Source organism: Ornithodoros turicata, chromosome 1 (genome assembly GCF_037126465.1).
Source record: "Ornithodoros turicata isolate Travis chromosome 1, ASM3712646v1, whole genome shotgun sequence".
Lineage (NCBI taxonomy): Eukaryota > Metazoa > Arthropoda > Arachnida > Ixodida > Argasidae > Ornithodoros > Ornithodoros turicata.
Window position 1 is genome coordinate 164907722 of NC_088201.1, and position 25825 is coordinate 164933546.

Consider the following 25825-nt stretch of genomic DNA (forward strand, 5'->3'; position numbering starts at 1 on the left):
CCATGTGCGCACACATGTACATGTTCACGATACTGTGGCACCATTATTGTAGCACCAGACGTTGCTTCACCAGTGCTGCTGTATGTACCTCTTTCCTGGGGCCTGAGAAAGGAGAAGCAGAAATTATAATTATACCTGTTAAGGCTAATATTGTTAGGAAAAGTGCAAAAAAGCATCTACATATTTAAGAGCTACAAAATGCCCAGCTATGCCCCCAGCTATACCCCTTCTAATAGGAAATTTGTTGTCAACCAATGGACAGCATACATATGTGTTATGACGGTGTGCTACAAAGCAAATGTGGCCCTCTTGCAATGTGCCATGAGTGAAAACGATGATCCACAGGTAGATGAGTGTTTCTCATGACTTCACCTATTTCTGCTAATCTGTGACGAGCATGCTGATCGTCATCCCTTGCTGGTCAAGGTACTCAGTTGCTGGAGTCAACATCATTAGTATAGAAGGACAGAATGGAATTTCTGGCACGTAATAACTTTACATTACAGCTTGAATACACAGCACTCACAGACACAGCCCGGCTTTTAAAGAGGGACAACAATATGCTACCATGTATGCAGGATATGGTGTGGTTCCATGGTTGGGAAAAGGCTGAATGTGATCACACAGAAGTCCAAACAGACACAGAGTGTCTCAAAACAGGAACTCCTAAGTTGTTGCTGATTTCAGCTGCTGTGACTGTTTTGTCTTCCCTGTGCCCAAGCTCAGACTTTTCCAAACTCATGTAATTTCTCAACCAGCTTCTCTGAGAAACTGCGTAGTTTTACATACAACCGCGGGTTATAGGGTTTAGCAGTCCCATATTTGTCGTTCACATGTTTACATTGTGTGCAAGCCATAGTGCAATTTCGTGCGGACACTTGCCCGCAACTTTGGTCCTTTGTTGCTATCCTCTCCTCTTTGTTGTCGTCGAACGAGGCAGGTGCCGCATCCCTTTCCAGCGACTTTTACAGCCCAAATCGGCCGTCAGGTGAACGACCTCGTAACATTCTGATGCAAAATGCTTCGAGCACACACGACAGTTGCCTTGATAAGTTCAGAGCACTCAACCACTGGTTTCGTACCACTCAATCACGCACAATATCAACTGGGAACCTTGCACGAAACATCTTTCTTAGTAGCGTACCTGCTCATACTGCGAGAAGCACGGCATTCTCACAATTCACTCACGCTGCATCTCTCACAAAGTGACAACTTAGATGAGGTTGTGTGTACTGACTAGCCGGAGTAAAAAGATGATCAAATTAAGACGCGGAGAAAGGTGCCCGTACGTACACGACTCTCGATTTCGCTTTCAGTCTGACGAGTTGTGATTGCTGGCGATTGCGAAACTGCGAGCCCGCAAACAAGCCAAGAGGAGCCAAAGCGAAAGCTGAGCGTGACGTCAGTTGTTCAAGCGGACGATCGGACGGCAAACCAAAAAAACAGATTTCGCAGTAAATACAGGGTATTCGCCCAAACTATTTTGGAAGTACATTCAGTAGGCATCAACCTTTCTGCCTGCGAGTTTTTGTTGTAATCTGTGGCAGTGAGTTTCCTCCGGAGCTGACCTTTAAAGAACACCGAAACTACGGTTTATTATCGTACAAGCTTTCATACAAAGGACTGCGTTCCATTAGGTACAAAATTAATTTCTCGTTTATTTATTTAGAATTTGTATTGAATTTGTAAAATTTATAATTATGGAAAATATTTTCGTACCCGATGAAATGCAGTCCACTGCATGAAAGCTTGTAGGACCTGTATGATAATAAACAATAGTTTGTGCTTTGTATCTTTTTATCATCAGCCGGTGTAAAGGTGAGTCCTCCAACACTTGTGGGGCGACATCATACACGCGCCGCAGTTGGGAGAGCGGATAATTTTCACAGTTGGAATTATTTAACGCGCGGCGGAAATCACGGACACACGTGTCTGAAAGCAATTTCACCGCTCCCATATTGCTACCGTGCTCAACTTCGATAATGAGATCAGCCAGTCGATAAACGGCATCTTGTAACTGTGGAGTTCAATTTGCGCAATTCAGAACACCCACTGAAGCCGTCCTTCAGCGGACAGACGTCACCTAGGAAGCTCGTCACGATATTCTGCAGTGACGTAGCGTGCCCTGGAGCAGAGTAGCGAACAACCATGAACTCTCACAGGTCACCGGAAATTTGTCAGCTACAACAACGGCGTCCTCTCAAAGAATTCCGTCAAAACATTGCGTTGGGCTAGCTGACAACAGAGCGTGAGCAGGTCCACAGTCGAAGAGCTTCTCGTCTCTTCCTTATCCTGTGTTTTCTACCGCGCTATTTGGTCTTACATCTCGGAGCCAAGTCGCACCTTCGGATTCCCGCTATTCAGTATGTTTCTGTACTGCTCTGCAACGCGTCGCTCAACGCCAGTTCGACTTGACCAAAATTATCGGGCCTTGGTCGGACACTTCACATCAGATGCAAGGCCTACGGGTTGTTGCAGAGATCCTCTCCAGCACTCGATTAACTGACGAACTCTAAAAAGATACCTTTCCGTCATCATCACTTTCTCATCCCTTCCACAAGCGCAATGGGGCATTGTACCGCCCAAACGGCGATGAATGACCCACCACACCATCATCTCATTTGTATGTGTGTGGACCTGGATGGAGAAGTTTATAAAGCCTTGGGGTGGACGACGCTGCTTTACAACCTTCCAGGTCTGCAAACAACTTCCACGTCCTCACCGAATACCCTTCGGGGCATCTTTGCAAGTAGCCTTCTTCGTCGCCTTGGGGCTGCTAGAGCGCTTGAGACACCCCGAAGTGATTGAAACGCGTTGAACCACGTTCTGGAGGAAACCGGAGAACTCCCGATTGAGGTGTTATGTGAAAGCGAAGCAGCTCGGCAGTTGCTCTGCTTGCCTGCACACCACAGCCGTTACCCTCTCCTGAGGAAAATCTGTGTCCGCCCCAAATGTGACTTTTATCGTATGGCGCGTGTGACACGCCCCAGCCTTATTGACTTCTTACATAAAGGTTCAATGCGTGGTCTATACCCAGTAGTCTGTCGCGCGTTTCGGTGATTCTTCTGGACCTTCTGGAATCAGGAGACAAAATTCCACCTCACGTCCATCGAGAGCCCGCCTGCAAGCACGCAAGGTATACAGGGATCGTCCACCGTCATGGCGACGGACGTAGCGATACATGCAAAAGAGGGAAGCAACCCACAGGCTAGTTAGTTAGTGGAGAACTCCACGTCATTGTGGGCTCGTGAGGAATGAGCAGCTCTCCCTTCTAGTAGACGGACGAATATTGCACTCCTGAAAGGCGAGTCTAGGTGACTATATAGACTATGGTCTATATGGAGACTATAGGTGACAAGAGTTGGTCCAACGCTCGCTCAGTGGATGTCGTTACATGCTTCTCGTAAGGATAGTGCATTAATTCACTGGAAGCGATTCAATGTCGCTTTTACAGCTCAGTGGCGTTACCTTTTGCGGCAAGCGTCATTGATGGGACCTGGAAAATCCGGAACACATCCTTCGCCATTGCCCGCGCTACCAACCTTTCAGGATCACGCGGTGTCTCGAACTTAAATTTCATCACGTTAGTCTATAAATTAAATCCGACTTGCGCACTCTCACTACGCTCAATTGCTTGTTACATGCTCAAGCCCATCCCACAAACGCTCTGCGCATTAAATACAATTGACAACTTTGGTCATCGAAGGGCTTCGGCCCTCACTCTGAGGACCATTATATTTTCATCAATGACTAGAATAGGCCATTCCCAAAAGTTCCAGGAAGCAGCGCGCGCCCTGGGAGGGCATGCCGGGAAACGGTGTGCAAAACGACAGCGACGGCGCATGCACCAGTACGAAGACGACGACGATCGGAGACTATAGCAAATCGCTGTCGTTTCGCACATCGTTTCCCGGGACGCCCTGCCAGGGCGCGCGCTGCTCCCTGGAACTTTTTCAAATGGCCTATGACGATGAATGATGCGTATGCGATGTACACGAGTACACGATGAATGATGCGTACGCGAGATCCTTTCTTCCTTTTCCTTAACAAGGCTGATGTGTCTGAGGAACATGTAGGTATCAAGCCATTAAGGAGCTGGCAACTCATGCTAGAGCCCTGCACGGGCCGACTTTTCCGGGTCCGACCCGGCCCGGGCGCATCGAAAAATGGGCCCGACCCGGGCCCGAACCTTCATATTTTTATGCGGCCCGGCCCGGCCCGGTGGCCGGGCGAGTAGAAATCCGGCCTAGTATTTCCAGCCGCGACGTACGCGTTTCTGGCGATTATCAAACAAATTTATAAGTAAATTTATAAGGAGAGAAGACAAACATACAAGTGATGGCGGTTTTACACCGTAACCGCACGAGACCAAATTAAATCCAGAACGCACGCGGGCATGGCCGTTATCGTTACACTGTCAAGATTTTGCGGAGGTAGAGCATGCTGTCGACAAACTGCTTCTCCCAGTACCTACCCCTCTCACCCTCTCACCAAGCTTTGCCAAAGTGATTGTGAAATATGTGAGGAGCAATGTAAAGTGGCTTGGAGAATGTTCTAGAGGGTCGAAACATATGAATAATGCAGTATCCTTTGATTGTCTTTGCAAAATATGCACAGGAATGACGCAAGGGCATGATGATATGAACTAATGCATCTCCATTGTGTGGAATTAGCTGCGTGGCCCGGCCGGGCCTGACTCTGGGGAACATATTTGTCGGCCCGGCCCGCGGTGGTGGCGTATTTTAACGGCCCGGGCCCGGGCCGGCCCGCGGTGCTGGCGTATTTTGTCGGCCGGGGCTCGGCCCGGCCCGGAGCACACAGCCAATAACCAGCCCGGGCCGGCCCGCGGGCCGCGGGTCGGGGGCCCGGGCCCGTGCAGGGCTCTCTCACGCACCAAGAGTTTAATAAGGCGTCCGCGTCAAAGTGAAGACGATTTTTGTTTTCATCAAAGTGTATGAACGTCACCCAGGAATGACAAGACGTCACGTTTCTAACTCAAGTACCGTAATTTCACACGTATTAGCCGCAGCTTATGCGCGATTTTTTTCTCTCACGGACGCTCCGCGGCTTATCCACCGGTGCGGCTTATCTGATGACTATTTTTTCCTGGCATCTTCCCCATACGTCGGTTTTAACGAAAGGGCCGACAGTGTCTCTGGACCGGTACTGCCCCGCCGATGCACGAACAGGGACGGGTCCACATTCGAGTACATTGATCTTCCTGGTGCATTCCTCCAAGCAGCTTTAACGAAAGTGGTGACAGTGATTCACGTCTACTGGAAGACCACTGACCCATCAATCCATGAAAAACGCCCAACAAGGGCGCAATCCGATATTTGTAAAACTCTAGAGCTGACCTCCTTTGTTGTGCACTATGCCGACTCGGAGTATGGACCACAGGGTTTAACACCCTAGCGGCTCTAACAGGAATTATCAGGAGAGAGTATTGAGGGCTGTGCTACTGGCGTCACAGGGGTGCCCATCCGAGGACTGGTGCTCCGCTTGGAATGGGCAATGATAGGAGACTCAATGCTTCAGCTTGTTTGTAGTGATTACATGAGCTTGTGCCATCTGATATCGCTGTGAAGGAACATCAGTTGGCTCCAAACTCCCATTTCCGTGCTATTAACTGCTCAAGAAAGGCTTTGTGCGTTCAAGCGCTACAAGATAATTTCACTTGCATTTAACGAACTCGATTTATTCTTGAAGCAGCATGGAAGTGGTAATGGACGGTGAACATTTGAATAATGCGAGTGAGTAACCACATTGTGATGTCACATGGAAAATTCCATTCTTACGACATTCTACAAAGCCTCCTTTACCATAACTTATTTTGACGTCTAGCAAGCTGCTCATCCTCGTTGTTGTTGTTTGAAGAAATAAATAAAGGGCAGCACTCATAAGAGCACCGCCTACACCACATTATTTGGGTAACATGTTTAATGTCTTCGCTGGCATGTATTATCGACTGCAACACAAGGGAAGCACTGGGAGAACGGAACAAGTTTGTCAAATGGCTGGCCATCGCGAACATGGTACAACGTGGCGCGGAATGTGGTGCTTTAAGCAACAGTCTTTCCCAGTGCCATGCAGTCACGTGTATTATTATTCCATTTCTTTCATTCCAATCAATGTGTGACATGTTTGTTAAAGCGATTGCTAATGTGGACAATCACTGATCAGATGGCCAAGATTTAAATCGCCCACAGTAATCTCCAGAATAGGCTGGAACGACGTGTAGGTAACAAATATCCACCTAACAGTCAGTGCCCGTTCAAAGCAGTGGGACGGCCACCCCTGTGACGTGAGTACGACAACCCTCATCGCTCTCCTCCAATTCCAGTTTCAGCCGCTCGGGTGTCGTCCCTCTTGCTTCCCAGGCCAGCACCGTGTTCAAGTTAAGGTTGGACGAAACTGTACATAGAACACTTTGAGGCATGTAAATCTAAATTTCATTTTCTGTCCAGAATGTAGGACGCGCAAATGTAAAATGTTGCTGTAATTCCCATTTCCATGTAATCATGATTTTCTTTTCATAATGCAGCATTTTGCATGTCACAACATGCTGCCAGTGGACTTTACTGACTGTAGAAGACTAGTTGCCAGGAAATATATCATGAATAAAGCTCAGCTTACACCAATGTGTGGGTTCGTTTCCAACTGTACACGTACAACACACATTACATATCTGTGCACGATACTTGTATGCTGGTCTCCCAGTGCATGTTTGATCATTGGCACGCAGGAGTGTATCATACCATACTATAAATAGTGGCAGGTTGTTACACAGAAACAATGGCCCATACCGCTTTGCTGTCTTCTCAAGGTCTGCGAGTTTTTCCACAATAAAGCGATTCAGGCCTTTCAGGGCAGACGGTAGGAGGCACTGGGGAACACTATTACGTTGAAGGCGTGTTTTGTAGCATTCTAACAGAAAGTTACCAAAAAGCACAATTAGCCATTGAATTATGCATCTCATAAACACAAAGGTAACTTCTGATATGACATGAAAGTCTGTTTCATTTCCAGAACATCATTACCGAACCAAAAACAACAACATTATTCAATGTGTCTAGTAGGCATCACACAGTGAAACACAAAAAGCAAAATGGAAGGCAGACACTATGTCCTTGTACGTGTTACAGTGACTTTTCGTTCTAGAAGCCATGGTCCTCATTCCGTGCACTAATTCCGGATGCACCGGGGATACAGTTGTTTGAAAGATGAGAATTTTACGTGACTTTGGAGGCACATTTTGGCTTCCTTTGCTCATATAACTGATTTTTTGGGGAACTTTGCGACAGTTTTCAGCAATGAATCTTCGGGATTAGAAAGAAAATCAACCATACAGTCCTTTACAACGAAGTCCAAGGGTCCACGGAAAATATTCGTTGTAAAGGTGGCTTCGTTAACAAAGACCGTGGAGTGATATTGCAGTTCAAACTGACCGTAATAGTCGCGATGCAATAGTACAAGGGTAGGCTCAGGGAGAAACTCATCACGGACGTGTGAAAATGTCTGCCGTTCCAGCGGCAACCAAAGTCCACACGCAGAGTCGTAGGCCCTATTTTCGGCAGGTAGTCGTAGGCATCAGTTTCCGCTATGACAATATATTTCTGGGAACGAGTTTGAATACAAACCTCGCGGACGTTACGGCTCGCGGAGCCGATGACCGGTGTCGTATTAGCGTAGACTCAGGAAGAAACCTATTACGTATCGCGTGAGAACAACCGAAGTCAAGTCCCGCACAGAGTCGCAGGCCCCTTTAAGTTTCCCTTTAAGTTTCGCTTCAGTTTCTACTATGACAATAAATTTCTGGGAACGCGTTCGAATACGAACCGCACGGAGGTTTGTTTATGCCACGCTTCGTGGAGCCGATGACCGGTGTCGCCACCGTCGCGGGCAATGCGGTTCTTGTTTCTGAATGCATGGCACCGTAGAGCCCGTTTATAAACTCAGACGGCTCATGACATATGCAAGCTTATTTACTCATGTGTTTCTTCAGACTAAAAAAACTCTGTTACCCTATTTTGAACAAGTGAGTTCAAAGCACCACACTTTCGGTCAGTACACTCAGTACACATGAGATTCATAACAATGTTTTCCCATATTACTCTGTATACATCCACTTACCTCTCATCACGCTGACTTTCCAAGGCGTCAGCGGAGTTTTTGGAGCCCTGTCTGGAAACCGAGGGCACTGCTTGCCTATCGATACAAAAAAAATATCAAACTGTTGTCAACTGGGAGATGTAGTGTGGACATCTTAAAGACAGTGTGTGGGTGTGTATCACTGTGTCACATTTGTAAAGGGACAGTTGCATCCAGAAAACAAAAACTAAAGCGTTCCACATCGTTTGACACTGTACCTTCCCTGTTTTGCTTGCCAAAAAACGGCACATATTCAATAACAGAATTTGAGAGGCTGCACACTATTTTTGCAGCAGAGGAGGCACAGTGGCGAGAGTTTGTGTGACGTTCCTCCCACTCCCAGTCGCTTAGCCGTTTGCCTTCTTAGGAGGCACGCCCTCATTGGTTGTTGTCTGCGTGACACCTACAGAGAGGGGGGCACGGCACATACCCAGATTTGTCGTCTGCTCTGTGTTTTATCGAATCGTACGAGAACTATACCAGCAATTTGCATCAGGTTTTCAGAATTCTTGTCGGTGATGAATGAGAAGTCAAAAGGCGCTTTCGACCAAGAAGGATGCGACTGACCCTTTAAGCAGTAGGAATACATGTAGGAAAGTGTTGTGGATGTGAGGCCTCACAAAGCCCACGAGACACAGGATCAATAGGGAGATGCTTAGTCATAACTGGGGGCTGCCTTTTTGGGACTTATTTTTCAGTAAAGTCGGGGGGTTAATATTGGGTTGTATGTTTTCCTCAAGATTCATGTGGCACTGAGTTGTATTCTCTCGTTTACTTTTCTTTCAAAATTTGGGTGCAAATGGGCTGTATTTTTAGTTTCACCCGTGCAATTTTACATCACTTGACACCTGAGATATGCTCATCATGCAACTTTATGGAGTTGACCTGCAAAGGCGTTAATGTATGCAATGTTCCTCTACTGGTACCACAATTTGGTAGGAGACCTTTCCCTGGCATGTCATTAACTTGCCTCTCAGGTAACAGACCAATTGAGAGTGTGCAAATGATATTTCCTGAATCTTTCCCCATTTGGTCTTAAGTCCCACAACAGTTTGGGCACTTGACATTATGTGTTGTTGGGCAACATGTGTGCCATGCTGCATCACTACGGACACCTGTTATGCATCTAAGTGTAGAAGGCTCATACAGAGGTCCTGCTTACCCAGCCAAAGACCTATTCTGCAAGTCTTCTTTTGGCCAGATGCTCATGAGAAGCTCCTTCAGAGAAATAGAGTCCTTCTGTTGGCACTGCTGGACACGCTCCCACACCTCCTTCTGAAGCTCGACACCTTGGCCAATGTTAATCTGAAACCATTGAGCAGAATGCAAGAGAGCACTTTATGTGAAATCAGAGTACACAGCTGAGTGCACAAAAAATTGGACCAGTGGTCCACTTTGGGACACATTACTGTTAACAGTTAAATCCAAGCTGACTGGTGACAAGATATTTGTTAACACTTTTTTTAGCTTTAGCAGTACCACCATTACTCAACCTCAAGGAAACAACCATCAAATCGTGTAGCACTCTCTTTAGATCATCTGTATTTTGCATTTGAAAAAGTTGTAACCTGAATTGGAAGCAAGAGTGGATAAGCAAGGGACTTTTGGATATTCCATGTCTGTCTTATGGGCGCACGAAAGAAGCAAGTTAGAGCAAATACGATAAGGAACCTATACAGGTGTCACATGGGCAACCTTTATTGGCTGGTTTCAATTAATGGTGTTAGTAATTATGGGATGCTTCGTCTACCATTTTGCTGCTGGCTGCACTTGGCGGTGGTGGCTCAGGAGTGCCCTCTCTGGATGGCAGAAGCTCTAGTGCTGGAGCTTCAATGTTGTCAAGTTCCAGTTTCTTGACAGCATGAAGGGACTGTGCTGCGACCTGAAGGCCTATATAACAGATTACCTTTATTAAGTGTACCATAGCTGCCAAAAGTTTTGTTGGCCCCATATCTATATTTTCCCATTAATTTGCAATACAGGCTCTTATAATTGTTTTCTCAACACACACCAGTTCAGAACCAGCAGTTATAAAAGCGTGCTGAATGAGCACACAAGTATTCTCTATAGCCACAATGAAAGCAAAACGGCACTATGAAAAGGATGCTCAGAGGCTCTGGAACATTTATGCAGAGAGTCAATCCAACCCTGAATCGAAAACCATTAGAAACCGATATTTTTGGGTAGACTGCAACTGCACGGAACCGAAAATTGGTGGTGTCATTTTGGAGCTGTACTGTTAAAAAAGAAACTGCTAAAATGTAACAGTTCACGCTAGCTGACACTACATCCAGCTGTTGGGTCCGAAAAGGCTGTTGTGCCAGAACTTGTGTGGCTACAACGCTCTGTGGTTGACTAATTCAGCAGTGCTCTGTTCCGTGGAGCTCTATTTCACCTGATCTTTAGCTTGTGAATAAGTGGCACTGCCGAAAGCTAGAGAAAAATAATTAGTTAGCATTTGCAAATGAACCTCTTTCAGACCAGCACGTGGCTGACATGTCAGAAGCTTATTTGCCTAGCTAACTAATTATATCTAAATCTTGAAATATGAGTGGGACGCTTCAGGCACCTTCATCACAGAAATAAGCAGCTTGATCGAGGACTGTTTCAGAGCAAAACTTGCCTCAGTCCTTATGAATTTTCCAGGTAATAATGCATTTCAATCCACAAATTCTCGCACAATGTACTCTCTCGCAGGACTATACTGCATTAGATTATGGGCTTAAGGAGATGGGTCTGCTGGAAGATAAGGTACAGCCAGGAGATCGCGCTGTTTATGAACAAGCTAATAAAACTATAACCATAATAAAAACTAAATAAAAGATGGCCTTTACGCTGCACGAGATTTGTAGACCAAAACCAACTAATTACTTGAAAAACAAAGCAAAAACACTAATATTCATCACATTTGTTTTAAGAAACAGTTCTCGATCAAGTTGTCCAATCTTGTGACAAAGCTGGCGGAAATGTCAGACTAAAAAAAATTAGTTACTTAGAATATACAAATAAACTTTGAACAGGCCAGCACGTAGCTGGTATATATGCAGAGTTCTCTGAAAAAGAAACGGCATTCAGTAGAGCCACATGTTCACGAAATGTCCAGCAGGAGGACATTCATGGTACACCTGGGATTAAATGATGCTCTGATGACATAAACTATGCAATTTAAATAAAATACATTAACATGCTGTACCGTCCTGGTCATCAAGCCTGCGCAGGATCTTCTCTTGCAGAGCTTTGTTGATCCTACGGAGGTTCCGAATTTCATTGTTCTTTTCCTGAAGCCTGATCTGAAGGTCACGTATGATGCTTTCCACTCTTATGGCCCTTTCTGAGCATGAAGTTCTGTCGTCCTCCACAGCTAGCAGCTTCCGCTGCTTTTTTTTGCTGCGCTTCGACGGTTCATGAGTTACTTCATTGAGCTGCTGCTTCCTCTTTTCTAATATGTGCAGCAGGTCCTTGTTTCTGTGCCCATCTTTACTCGGGCGGACAGGTGGCTGTAAAAGAAAAACCTATTGTGTTTTCTTTTTTTGTAAATGCTGTGGAGCTACCTCTTGTTTTGTGTCTTCTTCACTTTCGCTTGTGTCTACGGTGCAGCGGACGCTGACTCTCTTCCGATTCACTTTAGCCGCCACGTCTTCTGCTGACTCTGTAAGGCATTCCGGAAACGATTACAGACTGAAATATAACCTGCAGAACGCAACGTTGCACTTGTGATAAATCGCCCCACACAAAGGTGGGAGATGTCAAACACGCGACAACCCACTTACGCCCGGTTGCAGCAATGAGACTTCAGACATGAACAAATTTTGGATTCCACAAAACTCGGTTTGAAACACTCAGATTTGTTCAGAAACGCTGGATTTCGAGCCTTGCCATTACACTAGTCAAACTGAACCGTTAGTAGCACATCGTTGACGATTAATCGCGAGTTTAGAAACCGTTAATCTCGGCTGAAGTCGGAGCTCGCGTTGGTGCAACACAGTGTAGACAGCGTTATTGTAAACGATAAACGATACTTGAGCATGCCACGAATATGGCGCATGTGGCGGTGGGCCGCGCCGAGAACGCTCGGCATGTCGGATTCAAGCAACCGAAATGCCACTCACCTCCTAACATCAATATACGCGCTCGGTAGTAGTCACAGCTGCCGTCCGTGTCGGTCCACTTCACGGAATAGAACGCCGATGGAGAGAAGTCCTGTATATGCAGCGGCTGGAAACCCTCGATGTCTTCGACATTCACAACGGCATATTTTTTGTCATCCTCATATTGGACATAACCGTGGGTGATCATGGCAACGCGCTTCTTTGTGTGTAGGTTGCCAAAACTTTGTGTACATGCAGTAAATACGATAACAGCAACTGACTACAATACAGAACCCCTACTACTGCTACTGCGTTCCCCGCGTCAGAACTAAGGAAAATTCGCGCGTGACGCCGGTCGAGTTGTGGCGCGCCTACAGTTTCGCAGAAACCGTTGAGCATAGAAACAAACATAATAATAATGCAATCATAATAATGCTGGCTATTTTTCTCATTTGTGATGTTGGCTGTCCCGTATCAGGTAAGGTGGAACAACTATTAAAACGCGAAACATGGACATCATCGTCATCATCATCTGCGTTGTTGTTGATATGTGTCAGTGGTATATGTGCCGTGTTGTGTTGTCTTTCCCGTGCTACTGCTAGCCGCTGGGATCTATTATACGCTGAAGGCGGGCCGCGATGAATCCTCCAGAAAAACGAAAAAAGCGGGGGCATTACAAAAGCTATCTGAGTCCTTCAGCGGAGTTCCAGCTCCCGAGATCCACTCGCCGCGAGCACCGGCAACAAGCAGTAAGTGAACTTCGTTTTCCTTTTTTTTTTCTTGATTGCATCTTTACCTTTACACTGTGTTATATAAAAGATTGCTCATGTTGTTTCAGGAGGTCCCCCCGAAGACCGCTATTGTTCCCCGTGGAACTGGGAGCGCACTACAGGCTTCTCTAGACCACGAATTTTCCACTTCGCGAGATTGTCGGCAGCACGATACCGGGGATGCTTCGAACAAATTGACCTCTACAACAGACCCTGATGCCGTTGAAGAGCATTTCTTCAGCAACGAGCGAGACCTTGACGGCGAAAATTTCGATCCAGACGTTACGACGACCTCTACAACAGACCCTGATGCCGTTGAAGAGCATTTCTTCAGCTACGAGCGGGACCTTGACGACGAAAATTTCGATCCAAACTTTACGACGCTCCAAGAAGAACCTTCAAGTGCATCCCGTAGCGAGAACGATAATGAACACGTAAGCAGAAAACCACCTTACGCGTTATTGCGCAGGGGGCGCTGTTTTTTGTTTTGTGTGCAAGATTACTTTTAAAATGCACCTGTTGTTACCCAGAAGCCCACTTTTCCTTACTGTGCTCTTGTGCTGCTGTTCTTCCTTTTCCAGGAAATAAGTTCACCACTTCGAAGTGATGACGAGGACTTCCTAAGTGATCCAGAGATGCAAGAGCACAGTAGGGTGAGTGGCAAGATATGCATGGGTACAATACAAGATGTGCATGAAAGTTGACGGCAGTCTTAAAACATTTTTGTTACAAAGTGCTCATTTTGCCAACATTATCATGTTGTTACGTACTTCGGTGAACAATATGGCAGACAAACACAGTAGAGAGTGGCAAATATCATAGACACATACATGTGGAGCGTTTCATGGCCGTCATGCAGTCAGGTAGGAACTGTGGTGTTGTACGAGATGCTGCTGTAACCCAGTGCTCTAATTAAATGATATGGTCTGGCCATTCTATTGCTGTTTCAGTGTTGTGCAGCATACCACTGCCTTTGCCTGGTCTTACCAAAACAACACTTTTTCGGTAATTGCTGAAAATGTGTGTTGTCTGGCATTCGGACCACCTGTACTAGTGCTTCTATTTGTGTCGAAATGGAAATGGTGACTAACTTTCTGTGACGATAGACGACACGAACAAGTGTAGCTGCAACACTAATTGAAACGTCTAGCCTGTAATACTATATGCTCCTGGAGGAACCGGATGATGATGATGAATTGGAGGTTTTTGGCACAAAAGCGACTTAGACCATAGAGGGAGGAACCGCAACCGGTTGGCTCTGCTCCTGGGGCATGGTTGAGAGCAGCACATAAGTTAAACTTTAAAACAACAGGTACGCTATAGTGCTTGGTGGGGCTGATTGCAATATTCCTGTAATTGCTGCTTGGCAAGTGTTCAGAGTATTCACAAGTCCTGGCACATGCTTACGGACTACGCAAGCAGTGTTTTTTTTATCACGTAGCAGTGATGGTGTTTTGATGTTGTATGACAAAAGGGCATGTGTAGTAGTAGGCGGAATCTGGGGTGTGCACGCCTTGGGAGGGGTGTGTGCACAACATTCGTTCCTCCTTTGCTTATTTGAGTGCATCTGCTTCATGACTAATCTTGATAGTGGCATTTTGGATGTCTAGAAGTATTTTTGCATACGATTTCTTTTTGTTCTTACAGCTACCACAAGAACTACAAGGAGACAAGTCCACCCCTGGCAATGATTCGTTCTTCAACGATTTTTTTCAAGAACGCATAAGTGAAAAAGTAGTTGTCTCAAGGGGAGATATCCTGCTTATGATCTTCAAACATGCTTTGAAAAATAAATTATCCTTCACAGCACTGAAAACCGTGATAGAAATGATAAATCTTTTCTTTGATCGCCCTATACTGCCACAGTCTCGCTACAAGATAACTCAATTGCTCAAGCACAGTGGAACTTCTATGACCTTCCGTTTCTTTTCTCCAGGATGCTTCACACCAATAAGCCAACTTGACACAAACTAATCTTTTCAGTGTCCAAACTGCCACTGTTCAGCTAACATGTCAACTCTCTTCAGTGTGCCATTTTTTGTTATCTTGAACGTTGAATCGCAATTGCAAAAGCTCTTCAGGAACTGTGACCTTCTTGACCTGACGCAACCACTGCCAGAAAGGACCATGTTCTGTGACATTTGGGACGGACAGCTGTACCGTAAGTTTGTTACATCCACAGAAGGGTCTGGACAACGTATCAGTTTTTCACTCAATACAGATGGGGCACCTCTTTTCAAATCAAGTGGCTCTGCTATATGACCTGTTCAACTTATTGTTAATGAATTACCTCCTCATCGGAGGATGAACAAGCTCATCTTGGCAGCTCTGAGGTTTGGGAAGGAAAAGCCAGATATGGCACTCTTCCAAAGTGCCTTTGTTGATGACATGTACAGGCTAAGTACTGAGGGCTTCGATGTTGTGTACAAGGGGCAACCTCAAAATTTCAAACCTTACTGTGTGTGCAGTGCAGTAGACTCCGTGGCGCGGGCTCCTATGCAGGGGGTAACGCAGTTTAACGGTTACTTTGGGTGCAATTGGTGTTTACAAAAGGGAGAGTGGGTTGGGGGCTCCATGAAGTATCCTGTTCAGACCACTGAGCCTACTGCACGTACAGAGCAACAGATGCTTGATGATATGGAATTCTCAGTAAAGGAAGGAAAAAGCATCAATGGTGTCAAAACTGCCTCACCTTTGGTCAACCTTCATCAGTTTCACATTGTGGAAAGCTTTGTACCGGATTATATGCACTGTATTCTGCTGGGGGTTGGGCGTCAGTTTTTGAATGTATGGCTTGACTCGTCTAATTGTCCACATGCAATAGGTCGTGAACAAGGTTGATCAAAGGCTAATGGCATTACAACCTCCACGAGATGTCAGGCGCATGCAGAGGCCAACGAAAGAGCGCAGGTGGTGGAAAGCGAAAGAGCTGGAGAACTGGATACTATTTTACAGTGTCCCTGTACTTGACGGAATCTTGAAGAAAGAATGCATACAGCACTGGGCATGTTTAATAGAAGCCCTTCATATCATGCTGCAGGACAAAATAGCTGCCCCTGAACTTAGTGTTGCAGAAGCTCTTCTCTTTGAGCTCCATGTACGTGCCGAAATACATTACGGGCCATCCTTTATGACCTACAATATGCACCAGCTCACACATATGGTGAACAGCATACGTCACTGGGGTGCACTCTGGGTCCACTCTGGGGCCACTCTGCATTTCCATTCGAGTCTGGGAATAGTATCCTTAAGGAGTCTGTGAAGGCTGCTAATGGAATGCCCCATCAAGTCTGCAGATTACTTCCGATGCAAGAAGTTGTCGATGAACTGAGTGGGCTCACTGTTGACCCCAGAGTAGTTGAGTACTGCAGGTTCCTTGATAAACCAGAGACTCAAAAGAGCACCTGTTCGAGTGATGGCGTTCGATTTTTTGGAACTGGTCGTCCACATGTGCCATCAGATAGAAGAATTAGCGGTGGCACTGAGCTAGCAGCAAATTCCATGCAATACAGAAGAATGTGCCTGAATAGTTCGCTCTTAACCGACAGCAGCTATATGCAGAGAAAAAGAGAACCAACAGCTCAGTAGTTCAGTTACGGAACATGTCATTTGCAAGATTGGATTCTCTGATTCATGCAACAGACTCAAAGGCTTATGTTATTGTTACGCGGCTTAAGTGTGCGCCCATCAAGTATCCAATAGTCACCACGAGACATCTGCTGAGGGTTACGGGTGAAGAGCCTGATGCGTTTATTCTACCTGCAACAGATATTCGTACAGTCGCTGTCTACATGAAACTGCAGAGTACATATGTTGCAGCCGTACCAAGCTCGTTGATATAACATTTTTGTGTGCATGTGTAACATTTTGATGTTGTATTAAACCAGTTCCAGTGGTCTGCGTCACCTTTGGGACTTCTTGTCATCAACAGGCCTCTCCACCCTGCTTTGATTAACGGACCCCTTATCATATCCATCATCATCTCTCATCACGTACAAGTGGCACTGGGGCAGCGCCCAGCCTGCCGGCCGGCATCAGCCCCATCTCATCATCGTACCTCCATTTGTGTGTGTGTGTGTGTGTATGATGCATGTGCTGTGAACATGTGCAAGCAGTGCAATGCATGCGAGTGTAAATTTTGACATTATGTCATTTGCATGTATATATATACTGTACATATATACTGTACAATGACCACAAGAAAAATTAAAACTTTGTTGCTATAATTTGGGTCGTACTTCAATGTCTTACTTGCGGTGTTCCCGAACCACACTCTCGGAGTCTCTTCGTCAGCTGGACTCTCGCCCTTTCTCCCTACCGAAATTGCTTGGTCCCTGGCCCAATCCAGCCCAGCAACGCTCTGCGCTCAAAGGTCTTCTGACATTTCTGGACACCATCGGACTTCGATCGTTATTGTAAAGGGGCACGTTATTTTATTCCCCCCATTCCACCAAGCACTGGGGTAGAGTATCGCTTGTTGCGATGAAACTCCCCACTCTCCAAGGCCGAAAATAAAGTTGTTGTTGTTACTTGCAGTGTAAGAGAAGGTCCAAAGAGCGTCCGATAATGAAATAACCGATAGTGAGAGGTTTCAAGATGACGAATGCGAAATAAATAATATCTGCCCTGCTCAGATATGTTATCGTACGTGCACTTTCTTAGTTTCCAAACACATGCAATTCGTTCATTACTTGATATCTGGTATACTATTTGTTGAACTACAGGCCAAGCGCATTGTTCCTGATAAGTACCTAGAATGATGGAGTACACGCTGCTAACCATTTAACTTTTGTCACAGTTTCCTGCTAGATAAAAACGACCCATTCACAAAACATGAATTCTTGAGTTACCAATTGGTATGAACCATTGGCATTCTGAGATCTAGTTGGACATCCCATTGGCACCACAAAGTGTACCAATTGGATGTCCAATTGGCATGGCATTTCCCAATTGGTGCCTAAGAAACCAATTTGACTTTCCAATTGGTTTACAAACAAACAACTGGTTCTTCCAATTGGTTTACAAAGTGCCAACTGGACAACCCAACTGGCAGTGAAGTTGAGTCGTGACGTTGCCCACATACGTGAGGCCGACAACGGCAAGCCCTATCACCACTACCACCACCACCACCACCAACTGGCAGTGAGGGATCCAATTGGTCCCCATTGGTCTTCATGCTCTTCCAATTGAGTCCCATTGGGACCAATTCAATTTGCCAATTGGACCAGTTCATTATTTTTGACTGGGAAGGCCACCACTTTGTTTGCGGTGTCGCGAAGTAAGGCATGTTCGCAAACAATGTACCACGCCGTGGTGCAAGGAATCTTGTATTTTCGGCCACGAGGCTATACACTGCATGGAGACATGCGCGTCCAAGACCAGGAAGACGTTGGAAGGTGTGGACGGTGGTGACCAGATGGAGTGTGACGACGGTATGCACGATCTGGGTGCTGCAGCTGGAAGTGGCACAGATACCGCACCGACAATTGCGAAAAGTTCAGAAGATGGGGCAGTCACTGGAGAGTTGGAACCCAAAGGTTCAGAGGGGACAAGTCAGTCTCCTGACCATACGGACGCAATACCGACGACTGGTTGAAGTTTAGGGGGACGGGTACAGGAGGAGGGGAGCCTGGGAACCACCGTTCAACAAGATCAAGAGTCATCCTCGTTTCAAGCCACACAGCAGTCGCAGGGACAGAATAAAGAAGCACAGGGCGAGCAACAACGTCAAGTTGCCGGAGGAAAGAGCGGAAGCGGTGCATCTGACGACGATAGCGAGCGTTCTCAGAGCGAGTCAGAATTGCCGGAACACAACGACCCAAAAGGAGACCCTCTGCAAAGCAAATGGAAGGGAGTGCGACGACGTAGGAAGAGGTACACACCTTCACCACGGCTCCCAGCACCAGAAAGGAACAGGTCAGCGTCCTTGCGTGTCAAAGAGTGAATTATGCGTGCTCGACGTAATAATAAGATTGCTACGCTGAATGTGAATAGTGTTGTGTCAGGGAAGCGGAAGCAGTGGTTAAAGGAGGTACTGTTCACGTCGGATATTGATATTTTATGTCTTCAAGAAACGAAACTATCTACGTACGAGGAGGAAAGAAACCTAGTGGAGGCTTTCCAACAGTGGTTTTGGATTCGACACGCGGCGGGATCACCCCATTGTGCAGGTACGGCAGTCCTGATACGCAAGTCATCAGCACTTCAGGTAATTGATTGTGAGCTTGACCAATGTGGACGTATAGTTGTTGTTGATATCTTCTGGCAAAATGAACTTTTGAGGGTTATATCAATATATGCACCGAATGACTGTGCGGAAAGGAAGGTGTTCTTTGGGGATCTTCACCGTTTGCTAGATGTACCTTTTTCCGTGATTTGTGCCGGTGACTTTAATTGTGTTATGAAGCGGGATGACTGTACTTATCAACAGTATAGAAAAGACAACAGTGCTGATATGTTAAGAAAAATAACACGCGACTTTGACCTTCATGATGTTGCAACCTTGAGCACAAGCCATCAGATCCAGTTTACGCATTGGCAGGGTTCATCCCATGCCAGATTAGATAGATTATACATTTCCGGGGTGCGACTCGAACAAACGAGTATGTATGAGATGCCAGTGTTGCTTTCCGCCAGTGTTGTTTTCCGACCATGATATGGTTTCCTTCAAGTTGACACGAAAGATAAACTTGCGTTGTGCACGCTTACGTAAGAGTACGTGGAAATTAAACGAAGAAATACTAAAAGATGATATCTTCGTAACCAAAGTCAGGTTACATGATAGAGCAGCTTAAGGCTAAACAAACAGCTGTGGGAAACATTTAAGGCAGAAGTGAAATTATTGGCAATAGAGAGATGCCAGTCATAGCCTGGGAGAAGCGTCAGCAAGAAAAGGCTCTGCTCGACACGCTGAAAAGTTTGGTAGAGGAAGAGGAACAAAATCCAGGTGTCTTTCTTCAAGATATTAGGGATGTGAAAGCGGAGATCATGCGCAGTTTGGAAAGAAAGCTACGAGGCGCTGCCATACGTAGCCGCGTCGAACTACTTGAAAGGGACGAAATCCCCACAAAGATTTTTCGCGCGCTCGAACGGCACGATTCGGACGGAAAACGGTGTGGTTGACAACGAAGACGAAATATAAGCTATTTTTGAACAGCACTACAATGATCTTGTCGATGAGAAGAAAGACTTGCTCTACCCCGTGAACTTCTTGAAACACATAAGAACAGTTGAAGAGTTGGAAGTGTCCACTGGAGCCATCAGCGTTTCAGAAGTTCAACTGCCCATTGGAAAGCTAAATACCAACAAATCTCCAGGTCGGGACGGCATAACCTCTTGCTTCTACAAGGTCTTGATGGAAGACCTACCGGGATATTGGTTAAAGTATATGAAGACATCTGCAGAAGAGGACGTTTAACACCCACCATGGGAAGCTCTGTCACGGTACTCATCCCGAAGAGAAAAGCACAGAAACAAAACATACCCCTCGTGACGGACTTCAGACCAATAAGTCTACTGTGTACGGACTATAAAATATTGGCGAAGGTATTGGCAAGAAGACTAGATAGTGTGCTGTGGAAAGTAATAGGCCCACACCAGTCGTACGGCATAAAGAAGCGGAGCATACAGACGAATCTACATGTTATGCGGACTGTGTTTGAAGCTGCGCAGGCAGCTGGAATCCCTGCTGCAATCTTACAAGTGGACTTTAAGCAGGCCTTCGCACTCGTTCCTACTCAGTATTTTAACTAAGGTGGGAGCAACAGAGCTCTCTAAGTGGGTGTCGATCTGCTACAGGGACATTAATTGGGCGCTAGCTATCAATGCTGTAATTGGAAACGAGATCAAGGTGAAAAGCGGGGTACGACAGGGATGTCCCATGCTCCTGTGCTATTCGCATTGTACTTGGAGCCCTTATGTCAGAACATTTTGCATAATGTGGACATTGGAGGTGTAATGATAGGACAAGAAACCATCAAGGTATGCGCGTACGCCGACGATCTGACCTTCTTTTGTAGCAACCGCAAAGTAATTGGAGATTGCCTAGAAGAAACGCGTAAATTCTGTGAGATCTCAGGTGCTTGTGTGAATCCGAAGAAATCGAGTGGAGCTTGGCTCGGTAACTGGGATACAATGCTTCAAAAGTTCCATGAAATTCCCTGGGGACGTCAAGTCGGCACCTACCTGGGAGTTGCTTTCCTGGAAAAAAACGAAGCCACTGCGAAACTGAAATCAGCCGTAGACACACTACAGGCTAAGGCCCCGCAATACAAGTGTCGCAGGACAACCCTACTAACAAGGGCATACGTCGCAAACACTGTGTTTTATCCATCGATGTTGTATAAGGCCCAAGCTATGGGATGCAACATGGAAGTCATCAAGAAATACCACAGGATGGTTGCGACCTCCGTATGGGAATCAAAGTTTGAAAGGATGAGACGTTCCAATATTTTCCTGCCAGTTAAGGCGGGTAGACTTGGTGTTATAAGCTTAGAGATAAAACTGCTAGTGCACCGATTTATGTATTTCCGGAATCACCTGGATCCCATTTTATGCAGCCCTGTATATACCTTCGGAGGACAAGTCTTGGATGCCTGGGTGGGATCCAGCAGTCCTGTGGTGTGCGACAGCGGAAACCTGGTGTTCTTCAAGGAAATCAAGAGTGCGTTCCTCTTCTTTGAAGCACGTTTTTCCATTCAATAAATATGTATCCCCCCCCCCCCACCACGTTTTTCCTGGATTTACCTCACAAATGTATCCAAGAGGAAGCTCTACTGGGACACAGTCATGCAAACATTCCCGCCCCCAAGGTACCGCTCTCTTTATCCAGAACACATAAAGAGTGACGAAAAAAAAAAAGCCGTGGCTTAGGTGGTTAAAGCGCCTGTCTAGAAAACAGGAGATCGAAGGTTCGACTGCTTCCGGTGCCTAACACTCCCATCATTGTCGTGTTTATGTTGCAGCTTTGGTAGACTCTCTTGTTCACGCCCTGCTAGAGATCGAGGGTTCGACTCCTTCCGGTGCATAACATTCCCATCGTTGTCGTGTTTATGTTGCAGTTTTGGTAGACTCTCTTGTTCACGCCCTGCTAGGGATCGTTAGCTCCGCGGTATCGCATTGTAGTTTGCCTTCCATGGCGCCGTGGCGTAGGTGGTTAAAGCGCCTATCTAGTAAACAGTAGATCGAGGGTTCGACTCCTTCCGGTGCCTAACACCCCCATCATTGTCGTGTTTATGTTGCAGTTTTGGTAGACTCTCTTGTTCACGCCCTGCTAGGGATCGTTAGCTCCGCGGTATCACATTGTAGTTTGCCTTCCACGGCGCCGTGGCTTAGGTGGTTAAAGCGCCTGTCTAGTAAACAGGAGATCGAGGGTTCGACTCCCTCCGGTGCCTAACTGTCCCATCATTGTCGTGTTTATATTGTAGTTTTGGTAGACTCTCGTGTTCGCGCCCTGCTAGGGATCGTTAGCTCCGCGGTATCGCATTGTAGTTTGCCTTCCATGGCGCCGTGGCTTAGGTGGTTAAAGCGCCTGTCTCGTAAACAGGAGATCGAGGGTTCGACTCCCTCCGGTGCCTAACTGTCCCATCATTGTCCTGTTTATGTTGCAGTTTTGGCAGACTCTCCTTGTTACGCCCTGCTAGGGATCGTTAGATCCGCGACATCGCATTGTATTTTACCTTCCATATCGTCGTGGCTCAGGTGGTTAAAGCGCCTGTCTAGTAAACAGGAGATCGAGTGTTTGACTCCCTCCGGTGCCTAACTGTCCCATCATTGTCGTGTTTATGTTGCAGTTTTGGTAGACTCTCTTGTTCACGCCCTGCTAGGGATCGTTAGCTCCGCGGTATCACATTGTAGTTTGCCTTCCATATCGTCGTGGCTAACGTAGTTAAAGCGCCTGTCTAGTAAACAGGAGATCGGGGGTTCGACTCCCTCCCGTGCCTAACTGTCCCATCATTGTCGTGTTTATGTTACAGTTTTGGTAGACTCTCTTGTTCACACCCTGCGAGGGAGCGTTAACTCTGCGACATCGCATTGTATTTTGCCTTCCATGGCGCCCTGCCTTAGGTCGTTAAGGATTCTACTTCCGGCAGCGTTAGCGAACGGACGTGGGAATCATAAGATCCCCGGGAGCGGTCACATCGGCTAGGCCTAGCCGGGCTACATAGGATAATGCGACTGAAAACGCCTACAAGGTTATTTTGCCGACAATACCTCCAGGTAGTGCGTCTTACAATACTCTTTTGCTCCATGCTGACCTGTTTGGGAGACCATACAACGCTGACAGGTTCGGTGATGCTCTGAAGGACATTGTTTGTAAAGAAGATGTGGCAGGGGTTTGGGTCATATCAGTTCAATCATGTCTGGGCCATAACATTTCACCGACGTCTTGATAAAGAAAAGTTGGTAGCACAAGCTGGTTGTGAAAGGAAAAAGGTGTCCCAATCAGCAAAATGTACTGAAAGTCGAGTGCAATAGGGGCGGACGGGTAGGTGGAAGGCCTTGAACAGAGTGATGAAACTAAAGAACATTGATAAAGACGCATACCGTCCACCCCTATTGCACTCGACTTTCAGTACATTGTGCTGCTTGGGGTATTATGGTTGACCCAAATAAGCAGGAAGTCAACATGGAGATCAATTGGATTCCCATACACGTGCCAAACGAAGACGTTGTGCAAGCGTTGCGGCCTTTTGGAACTGTGAAGAAGGTGGAACGTGTCAAGTGGGAAAATACCTTCTTTGAAGGCGTAGAAACTAACAACACGAATTGCTCAGATGGAACTGAAAGGAGGAATTACCGCGGATGACGTTCCCCATCTGATAAACATATCAGGATGCCAGGTCTTGCTCGCAATACCGGGTAGACCACCTTTATGCCTCAAGTGTAAAATGGTGGGGCACATTCGAAAACAATGTAGGACGCCCCGGTGTAAATCGTGCCGTCCGTTTGGACACACAGAAGAAGAATGTGTGAACAGCTATGCATCGAAGATCCGCAGGTCCACCAGGGAAACAACTGACCACGACGCCCTAGATCTTGCAGACGATCCGGAGATGGAGATTGAAGCACATGAACGTGTTGATGAAAAAGAGGAAGAACCATATACTGCAGTGGCTATAAACAACGAGCATATATACGGAGAAAGTATTCTAGGCGAAAGTAACCTGGCAATAGAGAAGGATACCAATGATGAGCCAATAAAAAGGAGGATGCGAAAGGAGAATTCCGGAGCGTTGGACGACAGAGACAAACAAAGGAAGCAACAACGAGAAGATGTAGTACTGACGGAAAGGAAAAAGGTGTCCCAAGCAGCAAAATGTACTGAAAGTCGAGTGCAATAGGGGTGGACGGGAGTAGTATAGATTCGAGCCCCACAACAACCACTTTTTTCTAATCCAGTTGTAGGAATTTCTAATCCACCAGCCATTTCTAATCCAGGTCAAGCCAGGTCTAATCCAGGCTTGACCCCTTCATGGTGATCCACCTAATTCCTATGTCATTGGCTGCCCTTCATTGCCACATTTGCTCACTCGCTCATAAACACCAAAATTATCTATTCTATTCAATTCTAAGTCAGTTCATAGGCTTCCAAATCGCTCTTTTTTGTAATCCAGTTCTAGGAATTTCTAATCCACCACCCAATTCAAATCTAGGTCAAGCCACTTCTAAGTCCTCTGGTTGGTTGGTCACAGCTCCATTCCTTCACGCTGATTGACCGATCCAGGCTCCACCCCTTCATGGTGATCCATCCAATTTCTATGTGATTGGCTACCGTTCATTGCCACAACATCTGCTCACTCGTTCGTAGACACCAAAATGATCTATTCTATTCAATTCTAAGTCATAGGCTTTTAAATCGCTCACCTGTCCATAGGTCCGGGGGGTGGTCACTTCCATTCATTTCTAAAACCTAGTGGTTGACCTATTGGCTGCCTCTCATACATGCTCGATAGACTCATTTGTCATTTCCACTCTCTAGTTACTCGGTCACACGCTTTCAACTGCATATTGCTTCATAATTTCAACCGCAACATAGACAGTCCCTCGTGGGTCAATTCCATTCATTTCTGGGCCAGCTCACAAGCCCCCCCCCCCAAATTGCATATTGGCTTGGAACGCTTTCTAGTTAATCCAGGACAACGCTTCGGAACAGTAAGGACATAGAAAAACACGGGAAATAGTTTTCAACATTTATTAGACACATCATGGCATTCTCAGAGAGATTGTAGTTCTCTCTGGGGCACTTCCAGCACACTGGACATTTCCACCCCGCATCCATGGCATTTTTCACATAAGTACCGTGTGGATCACCCAAGCGTTCGTCCTTCTCCATCCACGGCTCAGTCCCAGACCGCACGCGAGAACAGCATGTCACGGAAGTATCAGTTCTCTTCCTGCACATCTCCTGAAGCGAAAACAGAACATTATGAGCTTCACTATTTACATCATCCATTTAAACTTACCATATTCACAGCTTCCGTAAGGGTAGGATTCGATGTCATTGCTGAGGTATCTCTTGTCGTCGTATGCCATCAGACTTCTTTTGACGTTTCTGATGGTGTACATGCACTGTTTCTTTCCAACGATTGATACTTGTTCGTTCGATACCCTCGTGTGATTGAACAAGGTATTGTAGTATGTCTCATGGAGGAGGTGCTTGCATACAATATTCTTTTTGACCCCTTTAGCTCTTGCAATTTGCTTTCCTCCAGCTAATTTGATGGAATACATTTTAGCTTTCAAGCATATTACTTCTTCGATTGGTACACTACCAGTTTCGCTTTTGAAAGCCCCAAGTCTCCCATGATTCTTTTC

The 25825-nt window shown here is 46.2% G+C and overlaps 1 long non-coding RNA gene and 2 other non-coding genes across 3 annotated transcripts; 2 read left to right on the forward strand and 1 right to left on the reverse strand.

The window, feature by feature from the left end:
• The first annotated feature begins 22327 nt into the window (after window positions 1-22327).
• On the forward strand, window positions 22328-22401 carry Trnat-agu (transfer RNA threonine (anticodon AGU)). The gene has a single exon. It is a non-coding gene; the product is annotated as a tRNA-Thr (tRNA).
• Window positions 22402-22510: 109 nt separating this feature from the next.
• Trnat-cgu (transfer RNA threonine (anticodon CGU)) lies at window positions 22511-22584 on the forward strand. The gene has a single exon. It is a non-coding gene; the product is annotated as a tRNA-Thr (tRNA).
• Window positions 22585-25188: 2604 nt separating this feature from the next.
• On the reverse strand, window positions 25189-25600 carry LOC135372428 (uncharacterized). The gene is made up of 2 exons (XR_010415993.1): window positions 25474-25600; window positions 25189-25415 (listed from the first exon to the last, which is right to left on the reverse strand). It is a non-coding gene; the product is annotated as an uncharacterized LOC135372428 (long non-coding RNA).
• Window positions 25601-25825: the final 225 nt, after the last annotated feature.